This window comes from Bombina bombina, chromosome 4 (assembly GCF_027579735.1).
Source record: "Bombina bombina isolate aBomBom1 chromosome 4, aBomBom1.pri, whole genome shotgun sequence".
In the NCBI taxonomy this organism is placed as follows: domain Eukaryota; kingdom Metazoa; phylum Chordata; class Amphibia; order Anura; family Bombinatoridae; genus Bombina; species Bombina bombina.
In genome coordinates, this window is record NC_069502.1 from 712,002,508 (window position 1) to 712,024,299 (window position 21,792).

At 33.1% G+C, this 21,792-nt stretch overlaps 1 protein-coding gene across 4 annotated transcripts in view; it reads right to left on the reverse strand.

The window, feature by feature from the left end:
- The window catches only part of EYA4 (EYA transcriptional coactivator and phosphatase 4), a 506,638-nt gene that overhangs the window by 271,348 nt on the left and 213,498 nt on the right, over positions 1 to 21,792 (reverse strand). The gene's annotated exons all lie outside the window — the stretch shown is intronic.

Consider the following 21,792-nt stretch of genomic DNA (forward strand, 5'->3'; position numbering starts at 1 on the left):
AACATATATACAGCTATCTTAAAGATATATATATATATATATACAGATCAAAAATGATGCACAGTATCTGTATTTTGTAACAAGACTCACACATCTGCAATCAGACCCTTCGTTACGATCCGAATGTGAAAGAAGGTGTCTGCTCGTGGCATTCAGCTCTTTTCAAAGTCAGATTTATTCTAGAGAAAGTGCAACCAGGGGCAGAACTACTATTGGTGCAGCAGGTGCAGTGGCACTAGGGCCCAACTGCTGGGGCGGGCTATAGCAGCCAGTCTACACATACACTAGGTGTGTGCAGAATGTGTACAATCCGAATGCAGAGTGCATTTTTATTAGTGCATATCTCTATCTATCTATCTATCTATCTATCTGTATATCTATCTTTCTATATATCTATCTATACTCAAAATCATTATACATTATATATTACTATTGTTTGCTACTAAGTTATCTTTGGGGGTTCCAAAAAAATGTTTGTACCAGGGCCCTCTTTTGAGTAGGTCCGCTACTGAGTGCAAGATCTGCGCAAATTCAGAGCTTTGTGTGTTGCACTTTCACGAGAATAAATGCTGCTCCGACAAGAGCCGAATGCAATGAGTTCGCATTTGGATTCTAACAAAGGACTAGAATGCACATGTCTACTTAAAAAACTTGTGACTAATATAAAAGGTTTAATTATGTGTAGTTATCACTATAATTTAAATGTTTTCTTATTTTTATGTCATGTAAATCTGAAAATATGTGTTTTTTTAGTTCTGAGAATTGGAAGTGCACACTGCAGACTTCACAAGCCTAACACTGCCACATGTATGTACATAATTGGCATTAGCATAAATCAAAAGTTAAGGGACCAAAACTAATGCAACCTTTCCTAGGAAAATGACAGTAAGATGCCTGGTTTGGCTCCTCCAAATTAGGCAAATGGTGCAGGGAGATTGATCACTGAAAAAAAGCTGAAGCAAACAAAGTATATATAAAAGTTCAAGAGAACACAGAGACATTCTGTGTTGCAAATTAAGCAATTTAAAGGAATAACAGAGGATTGAAAAGTGGGAAACAAATATTAACAAAGAGAGAGAGAGCGAAAGAGAGAGAGAAAGAGGGAGAGAAAGAGAGAGAGAGAAAGAGAGATAAAGAGAGAGAGAGAACAAGAGAAAAAGAGAGAGAGAGAGAGAGAGAGAGAGAGAGAAAGAGAGAGCGAAAGAGATAGAGAAAGAGAGGGAGAGAAAGCGATAAATAGAGAGATAAAGAGAGAGAGAGAGAGAGAGAGAGAGAGAAAGGCTGTAGTTTTTCCCTAATGCCTTTGGATGAAGAAGCTTGATACTGTCAAAAATTAGAAATGGAGCACAAAAATATTGCTCAAGCTGAATATCAATAGCACTTCTAGTCTAGGATGTTAGATAGTGTGGGTATTCTAAATGTCTCACATAATAGACATCTATGGGGGCACACAGTATTTAATGTAGACTAAGCAAATGGTGTGCAAATAGCAGAGTTTTTCATGTCGTTTTGTGCTATATTATTATTAATAATAATAGGTCTTAAAAAGCACTAAACTGTGCTGAGGAATGTGGGATTAAGCTTTAGTGCAACATGCGCTAATAACATTTTCTGCTCTATCTGTTAAAAGTATCAGGCATGCTAATTTTTGGTTAAATATTTCAGATTGTACCATATTCTTTGTGTAAGGTTGTGCAAAAGACAACACACCCTACACTACTGATTGTGTTTTTTACTAGTAATCTAGACCATTGTGTTTATAATAGGGTGTGCACATTGCATGCTTTGGAAATTTGTATTAATGACTTGCAGTACATAATTTAATATTTATTACATGACTTTTTTAAAAACTGAACATTTAAAGTAATATTTGGGTAGCCATTAATTAAAATGATATTATAAAGATACCATACTTTTTGTGATAGGTGTTAATCTCATAAAGTCCTTAAAACACACTCTGCGTGATTACATATGCGGCGTCACACGCAAAAGCCGCGGTTGCCGGTTTTTAGTCGGGTATTGCTATCGCATATATGGCGCCGCATATAAATGCGGCGTGTATATTTCACCTGTCACCTGGTAATTTTATTCCCATTAGCTAACATAGAACCACATCGCAAGTCGGTATCACATATTCAGCGCAAGGATTTGCACGGCAAAAATGGTGACATTTTACTCTATTTTCACCTCGCCACACATAGGCAGGTGCAGCAAGCCTTGCACTGAAAATGTGAGCACCGTAACTCCCTGGAAGTATTGACAAACACCTAAAGCATGCACAGTATCTATCTACCTGTCAACCGCCACCCCCCACCGCAATAACTAATAAAGTATATTAACCCCTATTCTGCCAACCCCAATTACCTAAAATTCAAAAATACTAAATTACAATTAAAATAAAAAACCTAACATTACTTTAAAAATAAAAAGCTAAGTTTAAATTAATTTAACATTACAAAAAATAAAAAAGTCTAACATTACAGAAAATAATAAACCAAATGATCAAAAATAAAAAAAATAAACCTAATTCCTATGAAAATAAAAAAAACCCTCCAAATAAAAACACCCCCTAATCTAAACTACCAATAGCCCTTAAAGTGAAGGTAAAATTTGGTGAATGAAAGCGGGTTTTTCAAAAATACTATTAAAAACAGGGGCACTTTTATTCATCAAAGTTTACAAAGCAGCCGTTTTGTTAAAAAAATTACCTTTTTTCTTTTCACAGCTAGAGCAGCTTCCCCCACCTAGAGATCCTCTATTCACACGTCAGCAATGACTAATCTGGCTTCCTCCAATCACAGCATGGCCTCAGGCAATGACTACCCTTGGGGGAAAGCTGTGATTGGAGGAAGCAGGATTAGTCATTGCTGACGTGTGAATAGAGGAACTCTATGTGGGGGAAGCTGCTCTAGCTGTGAAAAGAAAAAAAGGTAATTTTTTTTAACAAAACGACTGCTTAGTAAACTTTGATGAATGAAAGTGCCCCTGTTTTTAATAGTATTTTTTAAAAATGGTCTTTCATTCACCAAAGTTTACCTTCACTTTAAAAGGGCCTTTTGTAGGGCATTGACCTAAATTAAACATTTAATTTAAAAATAAAATAAAAAAAATAAAAAAAACCTATTTAATATATTTAAATGGTTACCTTGCATTTCATCTTCAGTGTGCGGCAACGATTATACAAAGATGATCTCCACGCTCGATAGTTCCGCAGTCGCCGGTTTTCTGTTCCGCGGTCACCTCCGCTCCACGCCGGCTTGATCCTGGATGAAGATAGAAAAGGTTGCCGCGCTTGAAGAAGATATCGCCGCCTCCAAGACTTCACTGTCTGGAAGAAGACCTTCTCCGCCAGACTTCAGGAATGGTGAGTACCTATTTGGGAGTTAGACTTTTTTTTGTAATGTTAGACTTTTTTATTTTTTATTTTAGATTAATTTAATTTAATCTTGTTTTTTTTTTTTAAGTAATGTTAGATTTTTTATTTTAATTGTAACTTTTTATTTTTATTTTATGTAATTGGGGTTAATTTAGGGGTGTTAGGTAAGGGGACTTAGTAATTAAATGAGTTAATTGCGTTGTGGGGGGTTGGAAGTTTAGTGGTTAATAGGTAAATTAGTTTTAATGCGTTGTGGGGGGTTGGCAGATTAGGGGTTAATAGTGTTGATAGGTAATTGGCGTTGTAGATGAATGATTGATTAGGGGTTAATACATATATTAGGTAGATTGCGATGTGGGTGAATGGTGGATTAGGGTTTAATACATATATTAGGTAGATCGCGATGTGGGTGAAAGGCTGGTTAGGGGTTAATATATTTATTAGGTATATTGCGTTCTGGGGGGATTGCAGTTTAGGGGTTAATACTTTTATTATTAGTTGCGATGTGGGGGGATTGCGGATATAGGGGTTTTGATGTGTCTTTTTTTTCTGCGAGATGGGTTTGACTTTTACGGGCATCGCTAGTTTATTTGACTTACGGCAGTTTATGAACTGCAGACGGGGTTTATTGGATTTCCCAATGTGCAAGGTGGATTTACGGGTGACGCGGGTTTCAGCAGTTGCGCTGAAGCCTGCAACATATATGTAATCTCGCCCTTTGTCTTTTATGTCATCATAGATGTACAAAATTGGTTCATTTTTGTAACTGCACTGAATTTTTTCCCCACATGCTGGCTATGGCAAATCATAAGTCATACACTGAGTTATATACATGTAAAGTAACAGTTGCCTCACTCCCTGTAGTAGTGAACACCCAGGAGACTATGACTGGTTGTACTGTACCCTCGAATGTTTCTATACAAAATAATTAATTATAAGTGAAGAGTAAATCAAGTATTAAACTGAAAGGGAAATAAAGACTTTCATTATTCAGATAAAGCATATAATTTTAAACAACTTTCCAATTTACATTGTTCTCTTGGTATTGTTTCCCGAAAAGACAAGCTAGACAAGCTCAGGAGAGTGCATGTGTTCTGAGAATATGCAGGTTCAGGAGTGTGTATGAATTCTGAAATTCTGAAAGTCAAATCGTAACAATATTTTTAACAATACTATACATTGTTGAGCACTAGATGTCCGGGTGTTTACAACAATTTAAAACATTGTTACAAATACTGTTGCAAACACTGCAGCCAAATAGTGCTCAGAACATGTGACATACCTAGGTATGTTTTTCAACAAAGAACACTAAAAGAACAAAGAAATTATAATAGAAACAAATTTTACTCTGAATCATGCAAGTTTGCTTTTCACTTGCCCATCCCTTTATTGTATCACTTACCATGAATCACTTTACTATGTTTAGAGATATATGAATTCTTTAAATTAAAGGGACAGTAAACACTATTAGATTTTTATATAAAACAAGTTATGCATAATGAAACAACTCTGCAATATATTTTTTTTATTATTTTCCCCCCTTTTCATGTAATTTACCTCTGAAAATATAGCAATTTCTAAATCTCAGACCTTGATATGCACCTGCTGACTATTCAGTGATATAACTCTGCTATGTATCTGTCCATCATTATCTTTAACTGTGGACAACTGCAAAACAATTCACTTTATAGTAACTTTATTACAGTGGTTAGCCTTGTCGTCTACAGATTAAAGCCTTGATTGGCTTCTCCAAATAAGGCAAATGGTGGGTGGAGTTTGGCTATTAAAAACTATTTGCAGTAAAAAGGATGTTAATTAATAAAAAAAAAAAAAGTCTTTATAACCTAAACTACATACCCTTGTTCACGCACATTAGAAATTTACTATCCAGATGGAACAAGCTTAATATCTCCCTATATGGTAGATTGACGTCGGTCAAGATGACAGTTCTGCCTAAAATTCTATATCTTTTTCGGTCACTACCTATAAATGTACCTATTTCAACACTACAGAAAATTCAAAAAGACATAATAGCTTTTATTTGGAAATACCAAAGATCTAGAGTAAACAAACAAACCCTGAGAAGACATAAGGTGGGGGGAGGGATGGGGCTACCAGATTTAACATCATACTATTACGCGGCTAGAATGGCACAATCTACTTTATGGCATAATCAGTTAGATAAAATCCAATGGGTACAGATAGAATCAGACATGATGAAGGTATATCCTATTTACAAACTCCTGTGGTCAAAGAAAAAAGATAGACCCATCAATTGGAGATCTTATATCACCATAGCACATACATTGATAATGTGGGATACCTTGACAACCAAATACCCCCTGTTTCAGAGGGGATCGAAAGCGACCCCACTGGTAACATTATCCACTAGTTATGACCAGGTTACACAGGAGAAATGGGCAAACAAGGGATTATATCGAATTGCAGATGCTCTCGAGGGCACTAAAATCATAACTTTTCATCAGTATGCTGAACTCAAGAGGTGGGAGGTTTCCAGTTGGTTTCACTACCTTCAATTAAGAGCCAGGGTAGCTGAAGTTCTAGGCAATAATAAGATATCTGCTAGTTCTTATGTAGAGAGGATATGCCTGGCCACAAGTAGGATCAGAGGAGCAATCTCCAACCTTTATATCCTATTAAATTCACCTCCTAAGCTAAACAAATTGCCATTCATGATAAAATGGGAAACTGAATTAAATTTCACCTGGCCAGTAGAAAAGTGGTGTGACACTCTTAGGTCTGGCACTTCTTTTTTCAATATGCGCCCATCTAAAGGAAAATTTTATAAAAGTGGCAATTCGATGGTACTTCTGTCCCTCCAAAATACATAAGATTCAGGCTAACACAAATTGTTTACGAGGTTGCAATGAGAGTGGGACATACTCACATATGTGGTGGCATTGTTGCCATGTAACTAATATATGGACCCAAACGTCATCTCTTTTAAGTGAAATTTTGGAAAGACAAATTAATTTATCCCCTACTCAGGCACTACTACATGAACCCTTACCTGGTCTGAATTCAAGAGTTAATAAACTAATAGCACTCATCTGTACGATAACTAAACTAAACATAGCTAGATAATGGAAGACATCGGTGCCATCATTTTTGTTAATCAGGAATAAGATTGACTTCCACTATCAGATGAGTAGTGCCTCTGCTGACATACTGGGTAATAAGGAGCAATTTTTGAGGATATGGGAACCTTGGATAATGTATTCCGAAGCTAGGAATAGACAGCAAAGATTCAGAACACCTGAATAAAACCAAAAGAGTTACGAAGTGGGTGCCCCCCTACCTCTTCCGCTCCTGCCCAGCTTGTCTGGGTGGGTCACATCACACTACCTTTTTCCCCCCTTTGGGATGTATCCAATCTTACCCGGGGCAGGGGGGGAGGCGATAGATAGGGCACCATGGTTCTTTCTACTGGCTGGGTCCCCTCCTCCATAGAGTTTCGAGAGGTTATGACTGATAATAATTTGTTATGCTTAATTTGTGCTTTTGTATATGAGACATGTATAAAAAAAAAAAGTCTTATAAAAATGCTGATATGTTATTATATAGCAACACAACAGAAATGTCTAGTAATTAAAGGGATAGTAAACACCAAAAATATTATTGTTTAAAAAAAAATAGATAATCCCTTTATTTGCCATTCCCCAGTTTACCATAACCAACACTGTTATAGAAATAGACTTTTTACCTCTGTAATTACCTTGTATCTAAGCTTCTGCTGACTACCTCCTTATCTCAGATCTTTTGACAGATTTGCATTTCAGGTAATTAGTACTGACTCTTAAATAACTTCACGTGCGCGAGCACAGTGTTATCTATATGAAACATATGAACTAACGCCCTCTAGCTGTGAAAAACTGTCAAATGCATTTAGATGAGAGGCTGCCTTCAAGGGATTAGAAATTAGCATATGAGCCTACCTAGGTTTAGCTTTCAACTAAAAATAGCAAGAGAACAAAGCAAACTTGATTATAAAAGTAAATTAGAAAGTTGTTTAAAATTACATGCCCTATCTGAATCATGAAAGTTTAATTTGGACTTTACTATCCCTTTAAGATGTTTACTGCCAATATTTGGTCATGTATATATTAAAAACAAGGTTCTACTGAGATACACAGTGCACCGACCCTTAATCTATATGTTTATAACATAAAATGTAGTATCATACTATATTAAAAGCTGAAAAGGACCACAGACAGATTATATGTGAGCAATAACTAACAAATATGTACAATTTTATAATTATAATATGCATGATGGTAATTTATTTCAATGCTTTTTGCTTGTTTTGTGGAACAAAGTCCTCTTTCCCATCTGCCCCGCAAAGACCGCACAAGTCTAAGCATTAAAGTAAATGTAAATTTTGATGCTAAAGTGCCCGGTTTTTAAAACTTTGATTAAAAACAGCACTTTAATTCATAAAAATTTACATTTCACTCCTGTTGTGAAAAAAACGTACCTTTTAATCTTCACAGCAGCTCCAGCTTCCTCCACCCATCGCAAAGCCTCTTCCTGGGTCTAAAATGAGGCATCCGGCTTCCTCCAATCATAGCGTTGAATCAGACACCGATTCCCCCGGGGGGGATGCTGTGATTGGAGGATGACCTATCAATCATTTCTGACACCAGAAATGGCTTGTGAGACCGGAGGAAGCTGATGCTGCTGTGAAGATTAAAAGGTACTTTTTTTTCACAACAGGAGTGAAATGTAAAATTTTGATGACTTAAAGTGCACCTGTTTTTAATCAAAGTTTTGAAAACCAGGCACTTTAGCATCAAAATTTACATTTACTTTAAGTCCACTGGCTTAAATCCCTTAAAGGGACACTAACTCCTTACATGCAAAGGATCTCTCAGACATCCCTTCTGATTTACTGGCCTAGTGAAGAGGATGTGTCGGAAATGCCCTCTGCTTCCCCCATTTGCTTGCTGACTATGGGGTAAATGATAAATATAAGTGACACCTTCTGATAGTAAGCAATATAATTCACACACAATGAGGAACTCCCCAAAGAGAAAAAAGCAGAGCAAAAAAACAAAACAAAACAACAAGGTATGATTTGTGTAGGCAACTCACAGAAAAAGCACTGAAATCAGTGTTTAAATGCAATGAGTGCAAATGCCTACAAATCAGTTTGTTATGTTTTGTTTGTGCTCCACAAATCACTTGATCCACTTATCTAACTTTAATTTCTCCACTGCAGATATAAACAGGACTACAGTGGCTTTTGAGGTATATTTAATCATCTAAAGATCTGACTTGCAATATAAAGTTAATATGTACATAGGTTACTGAGGAACAAGGTCAGTGACCATATACCATTGGGTACAATATAATATTCTTCCCCAATAAAACTCATTATGACCTATTCTTAATGGTGTGCACACACATTGAGTATCCATTGACTTAAAGGGACATGAAACCCAAATGTTAAAGCACTTGAAGTGATGCAGTATATCTGTAAAAAGCTGGATAGAAAATATCATCTGAACATTTCTATCTAAAAAAGGAGCATATTTTACCTCAAAATTTCTACAATAGCCACATTCCATTGTAAAAAGACTTTAAGCAGCCAATCAGGATAATAGTCCAGGGAGTTGCAAGGGAGTGTGCGCCTGGCAAGTATAGGCACAGTCATGATATTTCCCTCCTCAGTTTAAAGAAGTTTGATATGAAATCATGCAAGATTACAGTAAAGCAAAGTGTGACCTCAGCACTGATGAAGCTGATTGGCTGTTTTTTTTAACATTCAGCTGATAGTAGCGGTTCACAGAGCACTTATTCTGGTGAGCTGAAGAAATTTTGAGCTAAAATATCTTACTTTTTTACTTAGAAATTATAGTCAAATTTTTTGCTGCATCACTTTCAAGTCATATTTCATATGGGTATGATGTCTTCTTAATCAAATTTGGTAGTCGACTTGCAGAATAATCTATTTGGCTGTAAATGTGAATTGCTTCCTTTACATCCTTTACAACTGAACTGTATAGCCAAATTTGAATATTAAAAACACAACACAAAAACACCTGATCTGCTACTAAAAGCCAATTTCAGTGCTAAAGTCAAGATTTCAAGTTAGAATTCATGTCAACAAAATAACCTAATTATAATTAGTCTCAAATGTAAATATTTTTTAGAGATTAAAAAAGCAGCTGGAAAGCTTTGAAATACAGTGTAGCATTGATCCCTCATATATTCTTTATAGGATATAACACAAATGCTCTTTATAGCAATGTACATAAATACAATTATTACATTTTAAAAACATGCTGTCTTCATTTTTTTTATAGTATGATTGAAATGATTCTATTATTACACTATTCCCTGCAAATATTTTTAGTTAGGATTTTCACAAATAAACTACATCAGTTAAAAAGACATTTTTAAGTGATTGTACTCTATGAAGTAATTTCTAAGCACTGATTCAAGTTGGTTAAAAAAAAGAAAAATGTTTATAACCAATCAGATTGCATAGTCTGTTCATCAAAGCAGTTAAACTCATCTAAATTTTAAATCAATTAAAGTCACTTTCATTTTTAAATAAGTAACTTTTTTGAGAATAGTTAAAATTTTAACAAATTTGATTGAGTCAAGTTTTGAGTCAAGTCTTTGTAGAGTTTGTCCATTTGACTTTTAAAAAAAAATAATATTCAGGTAGATGTTCAGGGGTTACTGAACCAGTGTGTCACACCTATCTTCTTTTGAAAAGCCACAAGGTAATCAAATTAATTCCTTACCTGAGTATGTCTGCCAAAAAGTAAAGTTCTTTCCTGTAAACCTCAAACTACTTCAGTGATGAAAAGTATTGAGTTTATGAATCAGATAATATGATCAGTAAATTCTCCTATAAATTAGCACAGGTTTACAAATTGAATCTCACAAGATACTTCTATTTCATTTGAATGTTTTCTGCCAATGATTACATATTATCGCAACCTTGGGCAAGTACTCAAGTGCTATAAAGGGAATTTGTTTTCCTGATGTTGGAAGGACATGGTATTGGATTGTTGCATAGTCTGGTTTGAAGAGTATTTGACTTAAAGCAATATATCACTTTCACTGTTATAAACACCCACTATGTAATTATTCATTTATCAAATCTGTATAGAATTTGTAATTAAACCTATGTGATGTAGCATTAATATTTATTGAATAAAAAGAAAAAATACACTGAAAGCAAAGACCAAATCCAAAAAGATATCACATCTCACTATAACTTGTCCAACAGTAAATTCATAGATTTCAACGGAGCTAACCAACAGATTCTACAGTACTATAAAGGAGTTCCATAAATAAAAATGAGCATGGAGGGCAGCCTGGGACAGAAGAATTCCTGGCACTGCTTCCTATAGACCTTACAATCTAAGCTGGTGCTATAAGAATCTATCCGTATATATAGATGGTTTGCTCTATGATAATAAGAAAATCATAAAAAAAAAAAAAGGAAAGCAGTGCTATAGCTTAGGTAGCACTTCAGTTGAGCATGTGTAAGAGATCTGCTTTCTCACCCTCAAATCCAACACCCTCTATCTCTATTGCTTCCCATGTCATATGTCTGAAAGCTCAACTGTCTTGTAGTTAACCTTGTGTAATGGTGGTATTCATCTGACAGTAATTTAATAAACAATAAATATATCATAATAATAATTGAAAGTATTACTATTTCATAATTTAAACTATATATATATATTTATTTATTTATTTATTTTGGGGGGGCACCCCTACTAATTATTAAGCTCAAGCACACAGCCATTAAATCTCCATATGCAAACATTGGCAGTACAATAGGTTTTAGTAAAGAGCTCAGTGGCTTTAATTGTGGCACTGTCATAGGAAGCCACTTTTGCCACAAGCCAGTTTGTGAAATTTTGTCAAATTAGATCTGCCCCAATCAACTGTAAGTAATATCTGATCAACATTAACAGGGTTTCATTAGGTACAACGATTGATCATATCGATATCTTCAGGTGTAAAGCACGCAACATTCTAGGGCTGTTTTTCAAGTTTGGGCTAGGCCCCTTATTTTCAGTAAAGTGACATCTTAATGTTTTAGGATACAAACACATTTTAGACAATTGGGTGCTTACGACGTTGTGACTTTGGGGAAGGCCCTTTCCTGTTCTAGCATGACCATGCTCCTATGCACAAAGCGAGGTCCATGGCAAGTTTGGTGAGGAGGAACTCGAGTGGCCTGCACAGAACCCTGACCTCAACTCTGTTGAACATTTTTTGAATGAATCAGAATGATGATTATAATGGGATGCCCAACAAGCTCATATAGGTGTGATGTCCAGGCGTCCATATACTTATGGCATAAAGTGTGTGTGTGTGTGTGTATTTCATTTTTTTCTTTTTTTAAAAATACAGTTAACAAAAATCTGTTTTTTTTGTTTGTCATGATGGGGTATGATTATATATATATATATATATATATATATATATATATATATATATATATATATATATAGTTTATTTAACATCAATCATACGCCATCATGACAAACAAAAAAACAGATTTTTGTTAACTGTAATTTATTAAAAAGAAAAAAATGAAATATCAAATTTACATAAGCATTCAGACTTAGTTAAAGCACCTTTGGCAGTGATAAGCCTTTTAGGGAATGATTTTGGATTTTTCTGCCATTCTATTCAGATCCTCTCAAGCTCTGTCAGGTTGGGTGGGAACCTTCAGTGTACAGCCGTTTTAAGGTTTCTCCAGACATGTTAGATTGGGCTCTGGCTGTGCCACAGAGTTCTCCCTAAGCAACTGTTGTGTTGTCTTGTGTGTTGAAAGGTGAACCAGTCAGAAGTCCTGAGTACTCTGGACCAGGTTTTCATTAAGGATATCTGTATTTTGCTGTGTTCAGCTTTCCCTCAACTCTGACCAGCCCCCAGTCCCTGCCGCTTAAAAACACCCACAGCATGATGCTACAATCACCATGATTCACATATGGGATGATATTGCACAGGTGATGAGCAGTGCCTGTTTTCCTCCAGACGTTATGCTTGGAATTGAGGGAAAACAGTTAATTCTTCATTTCATCAGACCAGAGAATATTGTTTCTCAAAGTCTGAAAGACCTTTAGGTGCTCAATTGCAAATTCCAAGCAGGTTTTCATGTGTTTTGTACTGAGGAGAGGCTTACATCTGACCACTCTGGCATAAACCTCAGTTTAGTGGAGTGTTGTAGTGATGCTTGTCCTTTTTCAAGTTTCTCCCATCTCCACACATGATCCCTGGAGCTTAACCAGAGTGACCATTGGGTTCTTGGTCCCCTATCTTACTTGGTTTCTCCCAGCAGCAAGCTCTAGGAAGAGTCCTGGTTGTTCCAAACTTTTTTCATTTAAGAATTATGTTGGGCACTGTGCAGTTGAAATTTTGTGTAGCCTTCCCCAGAACTGTGCCTTGGCTCAATCCTGTCTCTGAGCTCTGCAGGTTGTTCATTTGACGGCATGGCTTGGATTTTACTCTGATACGCATTTTCAGCTGTGACACCTTATATAGACATAGCAAAGGGTCTGAATACTTATGTCAATGTCATATCTCTGTTTTCTTTTTTGATACATTTGTAAAGTTATCAAAAAAAACATTTGTTTTGCTTAGTCATTATGTAGTATGGAGTGTATATTGATGTGAAAAAAAAAATAAACCATTTTAGCATAACTCTGCAACATAATAAAATGTGAAAAGGGGTCTGAATACTTTCTGAATGCACTTTAGATAGATAGATAGATAGATAGATAGATAGATAGATAGATAGATAGATAGATAGATATGTGTAAATAATGTCAATAATAAATGTCAACTTTTAAAACAAGGAAGGTGTCACTCAATAGTCTTGAAAACAAAAATATTTGAATATGTGACTTTGGAGGTAGTTAGCCCCTTCTTCAGATATGCTACCCTGTTTCATAAGCTATAAGTAATAAATGTTTATTACCACTTGTATAAAAACACATACAGTACCCATGCAGTATCTTAGCGTTTTGCAGCAGTTTGTTGACTGAAGCAATGACCACCTAATACTGTATTAAGATAATAGTATTCCCCACTTAAATATGCAATAAACTATTCCCATTTATTTGATTATTATTAATTTATTCGCCTTTTATTAACATGATACGTCCTGATGTGTGTGCTTATTTTACAATTTGTGGGGTATTTTTTTGGAAACAATTATTGGTAATCATACTTGCTTTTTTTCTCATTCTTTAAAGGGACAATGTACAATACATCGACATGCACATGAAAATAAGCACCCACGTGCACACACAAACAGTGACAATGTACAGTTATTGTTTTCATATATACTTTTTTATTGTTATTATTATTAAAAAAAAGTTAGCATTTTGTTCAATCTTAAAGAGAGTGTTTCTGCTTATTGAAAACATTTCCCTGTCCTGATTAGACCATTTTTTAAAGACTTGTACGGAGAATGCTACAAAATTCTGTTCTGTCTTTTGATTGAGCACTAACCCAAAGGTGCGGTAAGCCATATTGTGGTAATGCAAAGAAGATGCATTAAAAATAAGTTGAAATCACATATTTCTTCATTCTTCACAATGTTATTTTTATTATATATATATATATATATATATATATATATATATATATATATATAGTTTTGTATTTATATATATCTTTATAGCTCTATATGGATATATAAATAGAGATATATACATATTTATAAATACAAACTACATTTTAAAATGAGTGAAAAAAAAATCTATTAAACCTATTTCTAATTGTAAAATAAATAAAAAAATTTTTATCAACTTTCTAATTTACTCCAATTATCAATTTTTCTTTGTTCTTTTGCTATCTTCATTTAAAAAGCAGGAATGTAAGCATAGGAGCCGGACCATTTTAGGTTCAGCAACATGGATAGTACTTGCTTATTGGTGGCTACATTTAGCTACCAATAAGCAAACGTAACCCAACCTCTGAACCAAAAATTGGCCGGCTGCTAAGCTTTACATTCCTGCTTTTGAAATAAAGACATAAATAAAATTGCATGCTCAATCTGTATCATTAAAGAAACATTTGGGTTTAGTATCCCTTTAACATTACTTTAGTTTTCTTATCAGAATTAATGGAATGACATAGCAAGTATTCCTTACTGTAACAACCCAAATAAACACAAATGTATTTAGAGATCTAATTCTCTTATCCGCTTTAATTAAACAATCTCCATTAATTGCGTCTTTAATCATTATAAATTACTAGCATAATTTGTCATTAAACAGGTGGCCTATTTAAATATGCGTTTGCAGTTACTTCCCACTGTCTATTTTATGTTAAGTGTAATGTTAACCCCACCTTTTAAACTTTTAGATATTCTTTTTTTAATTATATATATTAGTCCTAGGATTGCCACCTCTCCTATGCCAAAATACTGGGTTACCTGCAGGTGATGGAGGATGGGCATTTGGTGGAGTCACATGGTGGCTAGTACCAAAGCTTTACCTTTGGCCACACCATAGAACATACCATATTTCTTTTTTACAACTGAGCAGTTATTTTACCTCTTTGACAGCCAGTAATAAACTAAGCAGTAATTGTACCCTTCAAAGTTGCTAGCAATGCAAACAATGGAGTGATTTAAAGGGACAGTCTACACCAGAATTTTTACTGTTTTAAAAGATAAATAATCCCTTTATTACCCATTCCCCAGTTTTGCATAACCAACACAGTTATATTAATGTACTTTTTACCTCTGTGATTATCTTGTATCTAAGCCTCTGAAAACTGCCCCTTTATTTCAGTTCTTTTGACAGACTTGCAGTTTAGCCAATCAGTGCCTGCTCCCAGATAACTTCACGTGCACGAGCACAGTGTTATCTATATGAAATACGTGAACTAACACCCTCTAGTGGTGAAAAACTGTTAAAATGCATTCTGAAAGAGGTGGCCTTCAAGGTCTAAGAAATAAGCATATGAACCTCCTAGGTTAAGCTTTCAACTAAGAATACCAAGAGAACAAAGCAAAATTGGTGATAAAAGTAAATTGGAAAATTGTTTAAAATTACATGCTCTATCTGAATCATGAAAGTTTATTTTGGCCTAGACTGTCCCTTTAATGAGTTTACCTTTTTTGCTGCTGCACACATATACATCATTGATTTGATCCCATATGACTGCAAGTTGCACACACAGAATAGTCATTTTACGCTCCTTTTGGTTTCTTTTGGTTGCTGGCCACAAACACAGAGCAGGTATTTTACCACCAGTCTGTACTTCCCAAATTGTAAAGCAATTTACAGAATTAAATTACAGAAACAGTAGACAAAATAAATAATGAAAGTATAATGCAAAGAAAAGGATGCCCAGGTGCCTACCATAAGGGGCTAGGTAATAGTGTATATAAATAATAACAACTTTATTTACGTACTACATGTAGATAAAAGAGCAATGATTAGACAGTAATTAAAAGGCAGTGGAGTTAATAGTATAATTTAAACTTCATGGATCCATGATCAATTTAAAAAGTTAAAACAGTAGATAAACAATCAATAAAAACAATGGTTAATACTAAAGCAATAGTCAGATAATGTACAATCAAAATTTGAGTGCCAAACAGTCCCAAATATATCCGAAATATATAAATATCCGAAATATATAAAAAAGTCCAGAAATACAAAAATATATAAAGTATGGAAGTTCAAAAATGTCCAAAGTCAATCCAAATTGGTGTCTAAAATCCTGTGGTGTGTGTGAGAAACCAATAAAACATCAATAAAAAATATAAAATATAGTGAAAATCTGAAAAAATATATGAAAAATAGTGTAAAATATAAGAAAAAACATGTGTATTCCAAATTTGGTGTGTTCAAAGTCAATCCAAATTGGTGTCTAAAATCCTGTGGTGTGTGTGAGAAACCAATAAAACATCAATAAAAAATATAAAATATAGTGAAAATCTGAAAAAATATATGAAAAATAGTGTAAAATATAAGAAAAAACACTTGTATTTCAAATTTGGTGTGTTCAATAAATATGATCCAAAAACATAGTCAAATCCCAATAGGAGGTGATGTGTTCAGGTGAATGGTGGTAGTGTAACAAAATCAAAAAATGACGATGTGCTGCAAAAGTCCCAAACTACTATAGGAGTTAAAAATCAAAAACAAGATGAAACAAGTAACAACAAACGATCCACCTGTGGGGAAAAAACAGAAACAAAATATAGTGTAGTATGTCCTAAAAAAATGGAGAATATTGCAATAAGGCTTACCAGTGCTGGTCTACGCGTTTCGGCCTGTACTAGGCCTTTCTCAAGACCAGTCTTGACTTTGGACATTTTTGAACTTCCATACTTTATATATTTTTGTATTTCTGGACTTTTTTATATATTTCGGATATTTATATATTTCGGATATATTTGGGACTGTTTGGCACTCAAATTTTGATTGTACATTATCTGACTATTGCTTTTGTATTAACCATTGTTTTTATTGATTGTTTATCTACTGTTTTAACTTTTTAAATTGATCATGGATCCATGAAGTTTAGATTATACTATTAACTCCACTGCCTTTTAATTACTGTCTAATCATTGCTCTTTTATCTACATGTAGTACGTAAATAAAGTTGTTATTATTTATATACACTATTACCTAGCCCCTTAGGGTAGGCGCCTGGGCATCCTTTTCTTTGCATTACACTTTTGGGTCACTGCTAGGAGTCACCCGCCCCCAGGCATATAGGTTCCTATCAGGCGCTGAGGCCATTCAAATTATTCAAATAATGAAAGCATATTGCAAAGTGTTTTTTTAACTAAATATAGTTAAACATTTTAGTTATATATTCTCAAAGTGTTTAATTTCCTATTAAATGGGAGTTGGTTTTAAAGCTGTCCTTTACAACCGACTTAAATATCCAAAGTCTGTTATTGAAGAAAAAAGTCACCTTGCTATTAAAAGTATAGAAAGCTATCCACAAATAGCAGACTTGAGGTCAGCTTGTCAAATCAAGCAAACTTTAGAATAACATCAGGGTTTTCACGTTGCATACTCTTCACTTAAGGACATACTATAGTTAGGACTTAAAGGGTTACGAAACTCAAATTTTTTCTTTCATGTTTCAGGTAGAGCATATAGTTTTTAACAATTTTCCAATGTACTTGAATTAGGAGATTTGTTTAAATCCTTTGATATTCTTTGTTCAATGAGCAGCATTGCATTACAGGAAGCTAGCTGGACACATTGGGTAAACCAATCACAAGAGGAATGTATGTGCAGCCACCAATCAGAAGCTAGTTCCCAATAGGGCATTGATGCTTCTGCGTCCTCCTAGGTATGCTTTTTAACAGAGGATACCAAGATAATAAAGCAAATTAGATAATAGAAGTAAATTGTAAAGTTGTTTAAAATTGTATGATTCAAATGCAAACATATTCCCGTAATTGTATAGCATATACTCTTAATTTAAATACATTTTAGAATATACATTCTAAATACAATAAAAATAAGGAATAACATTTGTTAAAATGTTTTTTTAAGTCATTTCTGTAATATACATTACATTTTATGTGCTAATTTATTTGTATAAATTGATTTTAAAAATGCCAACGCAAAACACTCAAATCAGCACACTATCTCAAAATACACATAATGGTAATATACAAAGTAATTCAAGCAACGCATCTTAAACCTTAGTACCGTATATTGATTCAAACCACTGTAGTAATGTGGACATAAGAAATAATCACTGGCTTAATGCAAAATTGCATAAATATGGTAACCATTAGTTTGACAAATTCCTAGATCCAAGTCAATTTGACTACTAGAATGTTACCTCAGCTCCCATTCATTTATTTTTTTGGTTAATCTATTTAGTATTTACATCTATATAAGAAACAAATAAAAATTGTCTTTCTCCAAACAATGTGAACCTTTTTATTTTTCAATAGGTACAACTTGCACAATATAGAATAATATGACTATAAGCAGTACAAGCTTAATATATTATGTCACTTAAAGGGCCACTAAACCCAAAATCTTTCTTTCATGATTCAGATAGAGAATAGAAATTTAAACAACATTACAATTTACTTCCATAATTTATTTTGCTTCATTTTTAAAATATCCTTATTTGTAGAAAAAGCAATGTACATGGTGAGCCAATCACATGATGCTTCTATGTGCAGCAACCAATCAGCAGCTAGTGAGCATATCTAGATATGATTTTCATCAAAGAATATCAAGATAATAAAACAAATTAGATAATAGAAGTAAATTAGAAAGATGTTTAACATTGCATTCTCTTTCAAAATCATAAAAGAAAAAATGTGGGTGGCATGTCCCTTTAATATGAACAATATTAAACAGGTGCTACACTGAAGAGACAAGGAAACTGCCATATACTGTATTACAAATGAAAACTGTGGACTGTAAGACACATTTCTTTTGGTCAACAATTTAATTTGGCTTTGAAAAACAATTTAAGAGCTTTGTTTCTCCTATTCTTTGGGATAGTCAGTATTTTAAAATCAAATGATAAAAAAAAATAAAAGATAATAATGTTTATTGAGCGGAAATACTGCATATTGATAAATATTTATGTTATATTCTCTACTACAAGACTATTTTAGTTGCATTTTTAATCTAAACCTAATGCCGTTTTGAAATACTTCACTACTTTTGTACATATGACAAAATGTAATATAGTATTCCATATTTATGTAATTGAAATATATATAATCATTAAATTAACATTTAAGTGGTATAAATATTTAAAGATTTTTTTCAGCATTTGTTAGACTCAATTTTAAGTTACAAAAAATTGTTTCCTCTTACGTATTTATTTCTTCTTGGGAAAAAAAAAGAAAATACGGATATTTCAATTGCTTAATGTACTTTGAAATGGGAAAGGAAAGAACTGTTTCAACATCATAAATTTTATTTACCTTATAACAATATTAATTTGAGGTCTAAACATTGTGTTATATATCTATGAAGTTAAATTATTGCATATAAAATTTTTAAAAAAAAATATCTCAGCTACTACAATTAATTTTTTAGTATACTTTATTCTACTACAATAATTAAAATATCAGTTAAGCCTATAAATAATATTCTAGAAGAACAAGCTTATTGCATTCTAACATGTTTACAAGTCAGGTCCAATAGTAATATGAATGAATACTTTTTAAATTTGACAAATGTTTTATGCTATCATAACATTTATATTCCTCAATAATTTATGTTTTAGATGTTCAGTTATAATCTTACCATTTTTTTATTAGCTACAAATGACCGCACATGAAAAATAGGGTCAGTAATTGTGGCACACTTTAATGAAATTATCACATTTTTTTTTTTAAATCAAATAAGATTTCTCAAAATCATGATATAATTACAACAGGAAAGTCACCTTTTCTTAAAGTCATGGAGCTCTTCAGGAAAGAGTGTATTATTTATCAGAATGTGAATGTTAAGTGTAACTTATATTATAGCACTGCTTTTACTTTATATATATATATATATATATATAAATATATATATATATATATATACATATATATATATGTATTTATATATATGTGTGTGTGTGTGTGTGTTAGATCAATTTAATGTTTATAATTACTCCTAAAATAACAAGCACCATACCACACCCCTAATTTTGTGACAAATCATTTCCACAAATTATTAATATTAAAGAAATTACTTAATATTTGCATTTGTTTTATTTATTTTTCACTCAACACTCCGATTCTTTAAACTCTGTGCATTTAATAACCTTCTTCTTCACAACACTGGAACTTCAAAAGAATTTATACCCACAGGCAAAGATTAAGTCTTATTTTTAAGCAAACTGAACATTCATTATAAACTTGTTTCACATTGGGATAACATCAAGATCATTGTTCTCTAGTCCATTATACCATTCAGTATTATAAACAAAGATTCCTTCTTTTGAATTTTATTCACTATTTATTTTTTTCCAGAAGAAGAAATATATATTTTTTTAAAGGATGCATTAAATAAAATGTCAAACATTTTTCTTTGAAGGCTATTATTAAATGAAAATTAGAAGCATGCAGAAAATACAACTACTCATGCATAGAAAGGGGTGATGGGAGAAAGCTAATACCGTGTAATGTAATATTAGTTTTGCATTGTATAGCTAAGTATTTTATTGAGGACATTTTGATTTAGTAGCCCCAGATCTTATCTTTCACAGCTAGCCACACAGGCTCCTGATATTAATAGAGCATTCTTAACCCTTTTAGAAACTGCAAAGCTAGAGGGATAATGCGGAGCTAAGCATTTCACAGACCTGGATGTACATTTCTAGCCTATACATAGATGGACATGAAAAATGTAGTGCTTGGTTTTATTGAAATGCTAACAAATACAAAGATACAGGTGAGTCTGGATTATTTTGAGACATACACATTTTTTTAATACTATTAGCTGTCTTTTAATTAAAAAATACATTCAGAATCCATATATAAAGGTATTTCCCATGCTTTTTTCTAATGCTTGAGATATTTGTATAGATTTTTAAAATTATATTAGACATGCTATACTAATGTATTTATTTAGATGCATATGGGCTTTAAAAATATTAATTGAACTACATTTTTAAAATAAAAAATATTAATGATTCCACCATATATTTAAATATGAAAATGATGTAAAATTAAAATTCAATTAAAAGTAATGCCTATTCGTGTAAACTATCTGTAACACCAAATTTTGTGCTATACATAAATATGTTTTGTTAGTAAATTTATAACATACATCTTTTTGAAAACTACAATTTGTTTTAAATATTTTTTAAAAAAATCTAAATTACAAGGCTGCATTCGATTGGTGATAAAAAGGAAACACACACATCAAACAAAATTTGCTGAAAGTAATGAGAACTTAATAAGTTGGTTGAACCTACTTTAGTTAACTACTAATGCACCACCCAAAGAAGAAGAAAAAAAGTGCGTAACTGAATACTCCTGTTTGCTACTCATCAGACCTTGCAAACTATACTGGAAAACGCATTGGCTCTAATAAATTATCCTGGCTTTCTTCAAAATCCATTCCCTGAACAATGCCATTCTCAACCGAGTAAAATCAATTTCCACAGATGAACACTATATCATTTTGCAGTTTTCTTAACCTTCATAAAATAAGTTAATTCTTCTAAATAAACACAATAATTTTTAAAGCAATACCATGTGTATCTCATCTAAAATTCAACAGAATTGGCTTCAATGCTTGTTTTAACTATGCCTTTATATTGCAATCAGCACTTGTAAAAAACATAAACTAAATTGTTTAATTAACAAGGAAAAGAGGGAACTGGTTGCAAAAGTAACAAGTGCAAATGTTAATTCAAGATTACATTTCAAGACAAAAATGTGCCCAAATAAACATGTG